Consider the following 13,410-nt stretch of genomic DNA (forward strand, 5'->3'; position numbering starts at 1 on the left):
AATGTCATGTCACCATGAAACCCATTATCAAAGTCGTCTACAGGAATAATTGGAAAATGACCCAATGACATCCTCCGCATGAAACACACATTTCATCTCATCAAATGTGTGAAGTCTGGCCGTAATCAACCTGTCAAGTCTTTTCAAGTGGTCATATGCTCCCATGTCATGGTTACACTGAGCATGCATTGCATTGATATTACTTTTTTGATGAACAATGACCCATGGTGGCCCTCGCTAAAACTTCAGTCTAGTTGCTCATAATGAGCACCTCTCTGTGCTTTATCATCTTCCTCTTATTTATTCATAAAACTGCACTTAATACACCAGGACATCAATGACGCTCTTCAGTGAGGTCAACAACAGATCAGCATGAAGATTTTTTTTTTTTTTTTTTGTATTTTATAGAGAGGGACCGTCAGTAGACAGGAGAGAATGGGACCAGGAAATGGCATGAGCCAAAGTCAAATTTCGGAGTTTGAGGGCTGCCAAACCAGTTGCTAGCGAATTTACTTTAAAATTACTTTTTTTTTTTCAAGTGCTTCTTTGAAAGATTCTTTCCACAAAGTAACACTTCTATTCAGAACTGTATTGTCCTGAAGAACCATTATATGCTTTTTAAATCTGACACTGTCCAAAAAAATCCTTTCAAATGACCTCCTAACTGGCTTTCCGGACCTCAGACAGTGAGGGTAAAAAAAATAAAGGTGCAAAGGCATGTTATATTGGCTCCCAGCATCCAGGTCGCACATTAATAAGGGTATATGACTGCACTGAACTCACTGATCTGCCGTCATTTGGCAGGTAATTGGGCAACCCATAAAGGAGGAAAATATACTTAGCTCTGATAAACAAACAACTAGCAATTGTAATGTGCTATTACACAAACAATGGCTTGGTTTTCACACAATACTCTACATCAGCAAACACATTACTCTGTGTCAGCAAACTATTGCAACCATGCAGCGATTAATGCTGAAAGAGCAACATTAAAACCCTCCAGCTTCTAGACATGAGATGGTTAGCTGTCAGTCTGTGTCTCAACAGTGTGCTCGACTAATATGACACGATGAGATTACAATTCCAGCTAAGTCATAAGCATTGAAACTACAGCGGCAGAGATCCTATTTCAGATGTACCCAGATCCAATCAACAAGCTGGAGCCCATTGTTCAAGTGGCATATAGAGAAACATAAATGTTGGGAAAGGATCATGCGAGCTTTTACATGAACTGAGCCAATTGCAAAGAGCTGCAAAAATGTACCTAGCAATGATTGACACAGATTAATAGCTTTAACAAACAGAGGTCAGATCTCTGTTTGGAGCACTGGCTGCTGTCAGACTCCTTGTGCAAACAAAAATCTCACCTAATTATTAAAATTAATGGCAACAATTATGTTTGAAAATGCAAACTGATATTTCCTACTGACACACAACAGCAAAAATAGAAATAACAGACTTAAAAAAAGATTTTACAATACAAGAGCCTAAGACTTTTGTACAGTACTGTATATTTATACTTTCATAGATATCTTGAGCACCTAACCCCCCTCCTATTCTAAAAGTAACAACTTCTCAACAATATAAAACACTAAACAGACAGAAGTATAGTCAGAGATAATTATTGCAAAAAAATAACCAGAAAAAATAAAATTATATATAAAAAAGTTGTGTTGTATTCCATTTCTTCTGAAGCTATATTATATCTCAATATGAAAAGTGAAAATAAAAGGTTTTATTGCTTAAACTCTGTTAACATTCATATCTCATTCAAAAGATAAACATTAGCATGACGCAACTGATAATGAGACACAGAAGATCCAAATGTATTTCACAATCAAATAAAAAATTTTAACTGTAGTGGTACATGTTGGTTATATCCTTTGTTTGATAAATGGTTAGGTGCTCGAAAATGTCTAAATATTGTAATGTTAGTTTTGTACATAGCTACTATATGTCATAATTTCAGTCACAATATATAACAAATTTTAACAAATAAATATTTCATGGCAAAAGTTTCTCATTAAAGGCAATGGAATATCCTAAAGGTGTACGCTAAAGGTGTATCTAGTGATGCCAAGGAGTCCTGACCAGTGTAATGAGGTGTGAGAACATGTTGTCTTGCACTGCTCAACAATAAGGATGGCCATAGCAGCAGTTTTGTTGAGATCATAAATGGTAAAAACTGGCCTGACTGGGCAAGCAGAAAAAATCATTATTGTTGATCCTGGACACACTTTAAAGATAAATCATAGCTGAGCAGTTATGAACTGAAGTCATGTAAATTAGATTTTTATTATGGTTTTATATTCCGTTCTTTCACTTTTGGTGCTGCCATTTGGCAATCAGTGGTTAGTGAAATGCACTTTTTCAGAGATGAATTTGATAAAGCATGAACTGTGCTGAAGGATGAATGACATCCATCTGGACAATATCCTTTGCATTTGAGCCAGTCAAAGGCATGAAATCTGCCGTCATCATTTCAGGCTGGTCTTGGGCAATACATACTCATTTAGACTTTGAAAATGTAAATTGTTCCATTAAAAGGATTACTGCCTGTGGAACGTTCCTTGACCAATCAAATTAGAGCTCCGGAACTAACAGCTGAATAAAGCATTATGTATCACTTCTCTTCCAATTCGATCTGCAATGGAGAGATGTGACATCTAAACTGTCATTTCCCATTTTTGAAAACAACTCTGATATTATTAATAAGAATGTTTCATTCTGTGGCTATTACTGTTTCAGAATTGTGCAATTCCCTGAAGAAAGGTTCCCACAAAGTGTGCTGTTTCTCAAAAATGTAATGTTTTTTAATGATGTCTGGACTCAACCTGCAGGGGTATGAGATTATACGTACAAATGGTTCAGTATACTGAGTACTTTCTCTGAGGAGTAACATTTCATGTTTTCACTTCAAATGTCACATTCTGAACTCTGGAATTGTTCTAATATCTTTTCTGCTGTGGCGCCTAAGAGAAATAAGACAAAGGCTACATTTCTTAATCCCACATGCCTTTTCGGATGCATGTGTATAAAAATATGCTTAACTTAATTATGTGCTATATGTGCATTTTCAATACAATACAATGAAGTGCTCTCAGCTGTTTGAATATAAAACAGTAATTCACTAGGATTTTGAAATGCTATGCCAGACTGTGTTTGTGCCTCAAATATGTGGATAAATTTAGAAATCATTGGCTTGTTGGTTTTTAAAAATATTGTGATTTCAAAATATGTTATTAAAATATGTTATTAACATATATAGCACAAATGTGAATGTCATGATTATGTTTGGTTAAGTAACTTATTCTGTGCTAGTTTAGCAGATTTCTTTTTTTTTTTTTCAGTAGAGCATTAAGAAAAGGGTGAATTCAAGTTGATGATTTTTGCCTTGAATTTACACTATTGAACATAGATCATTCTCGTATAACCTTTATCACTCATATGAGCAGCTGTTATGAGTATTTGCTTTTAATTAATCAAGATGAGAGGAAATGCAGAGGTTATTTTGTGACAATAACTGCCTCATAGTGCCGACAGCACTATTATTCATCTATATTCATATCATATATTTACTTAAAGCAGTTGTTTGCAAAGGATTTGAAATTCATTAAGGCCCAGTTACTGCCTGTCCATTGTTCAGTGGAACAGTAATTGAACCTGACACCGGTGACAAACTAAGCAATATCAGCGCCTCTGTCCCTTCTGAACTCCTCTCATAAGATCATAAAACTGCCTACAAACTCGTTTAATGCTTGGGTTTGATATTTTATGACTTGCTGGTATAGCTTTACGTTAACAATAAAGTGTTTTGTTCTGAGAAAAAATATGAAATGGTAGTGCTTGCAGGGCAGCAATCTGTTGATTTTCCTCAAATATTCTGGTTTAAAATTCATAGCCATTAAAGTCGATGTGAAATGCTGTTTGTTATCATTTTTACCTATAATGTATGTATATCCAATATTAATGCAAAGAAAATTAAGGGTAAAATTTGATTTTATCGGAAATTGAGTGGATTGAAAATGGAGGCAGGTAGTTGTGGTGACTATCCTGAGCTGTGGCATGAAAGAAAGCAGACTGGTGCAAGTTAATTTCATGATTCTACAAGAATATGGCAGTGGTGAATCATGCATTGCAACATAATTTAATGTTATATATATCTTTGTCATGTGGAGAATTGCCAAGAGGCCTGGGAGAAGTTAGGAAGGCTCAGTGCAAGGGAGTGATTTTCAAAATGGCAGTTGTGATTTATTTCTGAAGCTGCATTGTACCAGGAGCAGGGGCCCGTTCTTCGTACGTCACTAACTCAGTTAGATGGATTTGATTATTGACGATTTGGCGTGATCTTCAAATACAGGCACTTTTGGCCTTGTGAACTTGAGGGAAAAAAAATTTGTTCAAATCAAAATTGTCACAATCTAATAGTTTAATATAGTTAGTCTAGTTTAATGATCCATAAGAGAACGCACTAACATTATAAGACAAATTGGTGTTTTTTTGACATATTTTCCGAACCGCACTAAACAAATGTCATTTCCATCACATGTAAATATCTGATTATTATTTAAAATTAATATGATATACATAAATTCTTAACAGTTAAAGACCACTGTCACACATAGTTTTACCAATTTATACCTATATTGCAATTACCATAGATTTGTGGATTAAGTAAATTAATTGTCATGAGGCAATTGTAACATGAACCAATAAGCATCTTGAGCATGCACACGTTGTATGTGAGTTAGTTTGGTATTGTACAATTCCAATCGGTCTCTTAGATGAACGCTGTTCTAAAGAGAACATTTATAAGACACCTTAAACTATAACATATAAATTATCATATAACATGAACTGTAAAGCACCTAGATCACGAGGGCTGTGCGTGTATGAGAGAGAGAGAGAGAGTAACATAGAGGCTTGTCCAGAGGGCAATTATGGTGACCAGACGGTATGTGTGTGAGAGATAATGTGCATGAAAGTGAGGTAGTGTGTGTGAAAGAGTTTATGAGAGAGGTGTGTGTGTGTGTGTGTGTGTGTGTGTGTTTGTGTGTGTGTGTGAGAGATGTGATTCAAGGCCAAATATTGTAGATTTCTTTCCAAACTTCCGTCTTAGGCCCAATCCCAATTCTACCCCTTATCCCTTCCCCTTTCCCCTACCCCAACCCCAAAATTTTGTGCGTTCACGTGAAGGGGTAGGGGTATCTTGATTCTCTTTTGGTTGGAGGGGTAGAGGTAAGGGGAAGGGCCAGATAGCCCTTCAAATTAAGATTTTTCAGGACCACACTTCAAATGAAGGGGTATGAATTATCTCATCAACATGGCTGCTACAGCAAACAAAAAGACACATAAATGTAGGCTTTTTTGGCATAAATAAAGATTTTAATGAAAAGTAATCATTTGTTTTATGTTACATTCAATTGTGAGTTCATATTAACGGTCATGTTACTCAAAGAAATGTTTGCAAAAAATCGCTAATATTTGCTAACTTCATATCATTACAGACATGATAGTGCCACAGCATATGTCTGATCACGGCGATAACTGCCGTAGACATAATTAGAAATCACTAAACCATAAGAGAAGGGGTATAAAATAGAATTGGAATTGGGCCATAATCTCCTTGTGCCGTTTTATCACTGGTACGGTCTCAGGGATGAGGCCTATTATATCCAAGGGTTGGTACCAGATGACATCATCTCTCAGTGGCCAATAAAAGCGATTGATCCCAGCACCACTGAGACCTTTCTCTAGTTGACTTCTGCGGCATCTTAAAAATAGATAAAATTAAATTTCAACAAATATACACTGTAAACCCTAATAAGTTGAGACTACTCAAATGATTTGAGGAAAGTGGTTGCGTAAGTAAAATTGAGTAATGGCAAAATTGACAACTCAATTCAATTGAGTTGACCTAATGTTGGTCTCTTCATTGAATTAACTTAAATGTTCAAGTACAGATAACTTAAAAAGGCAAATAGACTTAACTTAAATTTTTGAGTTTTATATGGTTTACTTGTTTTAATGATGTAATACAAATATTGTTCTTCCATTAACAGCTTTATTTGGTTTATACATTTACATTAATTTAAGAAACATTACTAATATCAAGCTCATATTTTTAAGTCACATTTAGACACTTGAACAGCACTTAAGCTCACATTTTTAGAAAACAGTAGCTCATATTTTTAACAGCAAGCTGCATTTTTAAGTCACATTAAAATATTGAGCTCATGTTTAACAGTAAGCTTACATTTTTACAGAACATTACACTAAAAACAAAAACAAAAAAAAAAACATTAAGCTCATATTTTTAAGTCTCATTTTCAAAAGACCATGTTTAATGTAAATGTGTTGCAATTAAAAGTGCGCCAAGCAATTTCTCGATTTTAGCCAAACAGCTGGTTTGCCAACGATTGTGTTTTAGGCTGCAGGTCTTTCTGCCCCAAGGAAAGTAGAATCCGCTGAATGAAGTCAAACATTTATCCCAGTGACTTTCGGTAACTCAGGTGCAATGCATATATAAGTCCGAACAGAAGGCACATTGCTTCTTCAGGAAGGTCATGTAGATTGTCCATCACTAATTTTCCCTCGATTACGATTCCAATCGAAGAGGGAGACCCATCTTGTCCCATCTTCAACTATCACAATCCCCACTGGCACATAAAGAATTGAGCGGTGATCATCGGACATCTAGTGAAAAAACATTAACAAATTAAAATTAATTCACATACATGCAAGCTCATTTACATTTCAAAAAGGTGCAACTTAAAGGGTTAGTTCACCAAAAAAAATAAAATTCTGTTAGTAATTACTCACCCTCACGTTGTTTCAACACAGTAATACATCATCGGAACACAAATTAAAATATTTTTGATGATCCGAGTTGTCTCACTCCTCCATAGGCTTCTCTGTAATTTAAACTTGCCAGCCCAGAAAGTTTGTAAAGACATGTTAAAATAGTACAAGTGACCACAGTGGCTGAACCAGAAATTTATCAAGCGTAGCGTTACGTTATGTAACAGCGCAGCGCCTCTGGGTTGTACATCAGAACGGAGGCTCACGCTGGTCATGTGTGTGATGCTGGCCAATAGTGAGCCTACGTTCTGACGTACAACCCAGAAGTGCTGCACTGTTAGACTTCTTGAACTCACTCAGAGAAACAAAGAGGACAATGTATAGTTGAATAGACGTTATTTTGTTTGTTTTTTTGCAAAAAGTATTCTCATCGCTTGATAAACTTTAGGTTGAGGCACTGTAGTCACTTTGACTATTTTAACAATGTTTTTAACTTTCTGGGCTGGCAAGTTACAATTACAATAGAAACCTATGGAGGAGTGAGGCAGCTCTCAGATTTCATCAAAAATATCTTAATTTGTGCTCCGAAGATGAACGAAAGTATTACAGGTTTGGAACAACATGAGGGTGAGTAATTAATGACAGAATGTTCATTTTTTATTACACATTCACACGATGTCTCACATACATTGCATCAATATCAACCTAAAAGGGTTAGTTCACCCAAAATGTAAAATTCTGTCATTAACTACTGAACCTTGTGTTGTTGCACATCTGAAAGACCTACGTTCATCTTCGGAACATATTAATTTTTTTTTTTAATGAAACCCATGAGGTTTCAGTCCCTCCATACTAGAGATCCAATTCAATTACCACTTTCAAGGTCCAAAAAGGTATGAAAGACATCACTAAAGTAATCCATGTGACTCCAGTGGTTTAACCTCAATTTCATGAAGCTACACAAGTAATCTGTTTGTGCAAAAAAAAAAAAAAAAAATTATTAAAAAAATATTATCTCCAATGCACGGTCACGCAATTACGTCTGCTCTCACATGAATACAAAACTCACACGTTGTGGTGCTATATGAGATACTGTCTTGAACGGGCGTTGCAGATAAACAATTACACTGGTAAATTATGTTTTTTTTGCACAAACATAGCAGTCGTTTTGCTTCATAAAATTGAGGTTAAACCACTGGAGTACAGTAGTACAGAGTACTGCAACAAAGTCTTTCCTATCATCCTTGAAAGTGTAGTTGTGTTGGATGTCAATGGAGGGACATAAAGTTACAGAATATCATTAAAAAAAATCTATTGTGTCTTAAAGATGGAATGACACAAGGGTGAGTCAATGAATTACAGAATTTTCATTTTTGAGTGAATTAACCCTTTAGATTGATACAGTGTGTGTTAATGACCGAGATTGTGAATGTGTTAGAGTGTGTATAGAGGGTGAGAGGGTGTCTTTTGGACATTTTCTCCTTGGAACACTTACCAAACACATCTTAAAGAAAGCAGGAGTCATCTCCAAACCAAAGGGGTAGTCCTTTAAGCACCAAAGTTCAGTTTCAGTTGGCTCTGATAGCTTGTGTGAAAAAAATACAATTTTATTAAATCCAACCACTTGATAATAATACATTATTATAGCCTTTAAACATTTAATCAGAGATCAACTATGAAGTCTATATTGCAGTTTATAAAGAATCAATCTACTATCTTCTAAGATATATCTAGGATAAATTATTGGGACTTCTAACCTTTGTTGCTTCAGAAGGTTCATCAAGAGCTGACCAGCAAACTCCCGTTCTGGCTCTGAAAATGTCCAAGAGCCATGTACTATGTTGGTCAAGGGTCTCGTAAAATTCCCTTTTCAAGATCTTACCAGCAATCCTATTAAACTCCACGTAGACCTGAAAAAATTAAGAAGGGGAAAGTAACAATTATTTTTTATTGTGCTTGATTATTTTTTAAGATAACAAGTCAATTCCAGTCAAAGGTACAAAAATGTGTTAATTAAAAAAAGGTTAATTATTTATTTACTTACATTTAAAAGGATTTTTCATTCATGAATAAAAATTTGCTGTCAATTTACTCACTCTAGCCATCCAAGATGTGGGCGACTTTATTTAGCAGAACATTAAGGGAGATTTTTAGCTGAAACTGTTGTCTTTGGCTATTCATATAATGAAAGTCAACTGTAACCATCCCTTTGATTGTCAAAAAACGTGTACAAGCAAAACAAAATCAATAATTGTGATTCCTGATGATATATTTGTGTCTTATGAAATGAAACGATAAGTCTATGCAAGCAACATTATTTATAACATTATTACCTTTACCTTGTACAAACAGCCCTGAGTGTATTTTCTACAGTCTGGAGAGCGAGTGTAAAGATATATCAAACTTTGGGAATATGTGAAAACTCAATCTTCCCAATTTGAGATCATGCATGTGAACAATCTTACTTTTTTATACAGGTTGCAGCATCAAGGATAGTAGCAAGTACCATTTTGCACATCCTGCTAGTTGTAAATAAATCACACATCAGGGCACTTGCGCTCCAGGCTGTCAGGAGGAGATGGGTCTGTTGTGTTGTTCATCAAAATGATACTTGCTGCTATCCTTAATGTTGCAACCCGTTTAAAAAAGCAAAATTACATTCACATGTGTGATCTCAAATCGGGAAGATTGACAGATTCCCAAAGTTTGATATACATCTTTACGCTTGTGTTCCAGACTGTAGTAAACAAATTCAGCTTTGTTTGCAGAGGCTGTGAATTAAAGGTAATATATGAGGTTTAGCTTCTTGCATAGACCTATCATTTCATATAATTTCATTCCACATAACTATTCATTAATTAATAATATCTCTGTAAATGTGTCGCAGGCAGGAAAAGGTCTGCGGTTTTTAGTAACATACCGACCAAAGAAATTCTTGTTAGGCATGTTACAAGTTAGGCATAAGTCAGTATTCACGCGGCAGCCCAATTTTATACCAAATAAAAGAAACGTCCTTTCACAAATTACACAAAGAGACATTTCAGTGTCTGGAAATAGATTTTTCTCGAAGTTCGAGCCGCAATAGAGCTCGGGCGTAGACGTCATGGAATGGTGCATTGTGGGTAACGGCGGCAATTTTAGAGGCATCGCAAAGCAGGTTTGTAATAAGATAATAGCCAGTCTCCAGAAAAAGTTATAGAACGTGACAAAAAAAGTTGCCTATACCTATACGGACAAACTTAATAATGAAGCCAAACAACGCTAATTAAAAAAAAAAAGAGGTTGTAGGCGGAATCGATCCCTATGAACACATGAAAGTTTACCAAGCCTCAGTTTCCCTGTTAATTTATCCTGGTCTGTGGAGTGAGCGCTTACACCTCCGATCAATTTAAAAATGTCACTTTCACTTTTTAAAAAGTCACTGGAGGCTCACCTGCAGATCATAAATGGATCTGCAAATTAAACGTGGAGAAAAAACTAAGGAAATGTTAACATTAACCAAGCATCAGTGGTGACACACACACACACACACACACTTATCATATTCTGCGAGCTATGAAGCTTGTCTATGCGGGTTTGTTACACTTCAGGAGTAATTACTCACCTATCATACTTGCAAAAATCCACTGTTTTCCTCCGGTAGTTCTGTAATCCGGTATAATATTGACGTACATTCACCTCAGACACAACCCACCATTCACCAAAACAAGACGCTTAACTTCCTATTTTGAAGTTCGTTCCAGTTTTTTTTTTTTTTTTTTTTAAACAAGTTGTTCAAATTTGTTAAATACAGTCAGCACAAAAATATCAAAAAGCAAATTAAGTTCAGGATTGGGTCAAAAGAAAATGTTTAAACAAAAAATACAGACACTAAACTGACTCCCTTACTGGCCAAAAACTAGAGAAAACGTAATGTGTTTGTGTCTGAGTTTGTGTGTGTGTATGTGAGAGAGAGAGAGACACCATACACAACATGTCTCACCATAACTATGTATTATAATATTATCGAAGGTGACGGTTTCCCTCCGTACAGTGGCGACCCAAGCCATCTGACGCCTCTTGGTGATTTCAGACACCTTGTGTTTTTTTTCCAAGTAGGAAAATGTTGAAAACTAATATGATTCACGAGGCGTTTGCCCTGTCGATCATGAAACCGATTACAGCAGTTCACAATACAGCAATACTGAACCATTTTCCAAAAAATAATCAAAATTAATGACCAAATGACCAACGTTACCTAATGCCTACTATACAGTACATCTACTTCTGTACCGCGATTCCCACAATGCATTGCAACGTGACGCAACGATCCCGACCTCTTATATCACGCTTAGGTCTATTGTAAACAACAGCGCTAAGTTAGTCTGTAAAACATTGGCTAATAAAAAAAAATAAAATACTCAAAGGCAACTAAGCAAAATTTAAATATATATTTTTCCATTATTCTACCTACCAGCGTACTCTGGGTCTTTCACGACGACTCTCTTCCCGCCTGCTTTAACGCCTGTCTGACTGCTTGTGCAGCTGGCCCGCTGCCAGAGTAAAACGGAAAAGTATTTTCAACATGCAAATAATATGACAATAAAACGTATAAGGAAATAAAAAAAACAACGTGTGTATATTTATGCGTTGTGTTTAAACCTTTACTTACCTATTTAACTTTAAACTGTATTATTTATTTCTTCTTTCAGGTGTTCCTGCAAATGATTGTGAACCGCAGTCAGTGCTGCGTCTTCAGCAAATTCGACAAACAATTCCCGCCTTGTGTTATATTGGCCAATCGGCGCTGTTGTCAAGGCAGAATTTCAAGCGCGACCAATCATTTTTAAACAGAGACGTAGCGAATAATTTAAATAAATGGAAATTCTGAGTTAATAACACTTAAAATCTTAATTCAAAAGATTTTTACTGCCAATGAGTAATTTAAACACACCTGTTTAAGTTTTGATGGCAAAACTTGGTGTTATAAGTAATGTGAAGTTATGTTAACTTGATTTATTTATTAATTACAACATTAGGGTTTACAGTGTATATTTGAATAAAAACATATGCATTGTACATTTCAATAAATAAAAATATTCATATGTAGCCACTCATTCTATGAATTGCACCTTGTAAGCATAAATGTCATTTCCACCTCACCTTTGTCATTTCCACCCAAGAAGGTAATGTGTTGGAAATGACAGTGATGGAAATGACAATTATACAGTATTTTGTAAAAAAATCCAAGCTAGTATTACAGATTAGCTATGAATTGGTAGCAAGCATTCCATGCATGCAAAATAAATCTATTCGTGTTTAAAAAATCAATTTATTTACAGACTCATTTGATGTTACGCCATGTTTGGAAATGACATACAATAAAAATATTTTCATTTCAAGCAATATTGACCTTGAGTTTTCTTCTCCAAGTTGCTGAAGAAATTTAAAATCTCCTCCATGTCAGACATGTGCTGTGATATCATTGTTCATCTCCATAGAAACTACCCAAACAATCTTTCAAAAAAACTTTTTAAAAGGACATTAGAGCGTTGTGGTGGAAATGATGGCAATACTGTGGGACAACTACATTTTGTATATAAAATCACATTAATAGTTGTCTGACCTTAAAATACCCAATTATGTTTTGATTCCTTTACTGATACTTTATTCAATCATATAAAAAAAATGGACGAATCATTTTTTTACACTTCTCTTTCATTATTGGAGATCAGGGGCCTGTACTTCGTACGTCGCTTATTATATCCGAGATCAAATGACACATCCAAGATGATATCATCGTGCTAATCCTGATCCGGCTAATTGGGTTCTTCGAACACACCTGTTGTGTATGATTAGTATCGCTGGATTGAGTTATCTGAGATAATTGCGCATTCATGTGTTGTCTTAAAAGGGGATATGTATCGATACTCGAAACCATGATCAGCAGTGCAGCGATTGGCAGGTGGCAAGACGGCAATGTAATGACAAACGACACCTGACGAAAAACACCTGACGAAAAACAAATTTCTGGACTTTTATAAGGAAACAGCCAAGCAAACAAAACTACATAAATGTTATAATAGATACATGAAACAGATAATAGATACATGTTTTCATTTTATTAGAATTTTTTTCATGATTCCCCATTATTTAGATTCGCAATTTATAGTTGTGCAGTCTTTACATTTTTATTTCAATGTAGAAATTATCTATTGATTTCATTTTATATTGGGACAGATTTGTTACGTGACAGCATTAATGAAAGTTTCTTAAGGGTCAATATCATGTTATCTGCATCTCCTGCGCTCCATCAAGCCACTCTTATAATAGCAGTCATCACTCAAAATAATGCACGACTCTATTATCTGTATAGCATGTGTGTACGACTCTAATACAATTATGAAGTAATAATTTTATGACAAATATTTCAGTGAGTAAAACTGGCTGTCTAGTAGGCTGTTATGGACTACACAGCATTTTTATATTATTTTTTAATATTTTTTTTAATGATTATTATTTTAAATTATTGTCCCTGGATCAGTACGATACTCTTGTAATAAAGTAGCGGTGGTAGCAGACATATTTTGAGTATCAGTTCTGGTTGAAAAGAAGCGATCTAATCCTGTT

General features: G+C 35.3%; 1 long non-coding RNA gene across 1 annotated transcript; it reads right to left on the reverse strand.

The window, feature by feature from the left end:
- Positions 1 to 6,031: 6,031 nt before the first annotated feature.
- Positions 6,032 to 8,706, reverse strand: LOC128016281 (uncharacterized). Its single transcript, XR_008184122.1, has 3 exons — positions 8,559 to 8,706; positions 8,297 to 8,386; positions 6,032 to 6,696 (listed from the first exon to the last, which is right to left on the reverse strand). It is a non-coding gene; the product is annotated as an uncharacterized LOC128016281 (long non-coding RNA).
- Positions 8,707 to 13,410: the final 4,704 nt, after the last annotated feature.

This window comes from Carassius gibelio, chromosome A7 (assembly GCF_023724105.1).
Source record: "Carassius gibelio isolate Cgi1373 ecotype wild population from Czech Republic chromosome A7, carGib1.2-hapl.c, whole genome shotgun sequence".
Lineage (NCBI taxonomy): Eukaryota > Metazoa > Chordata > Actinopteri > Cypriniformes > Cyprinidae > Carassius > Carassius gibelio.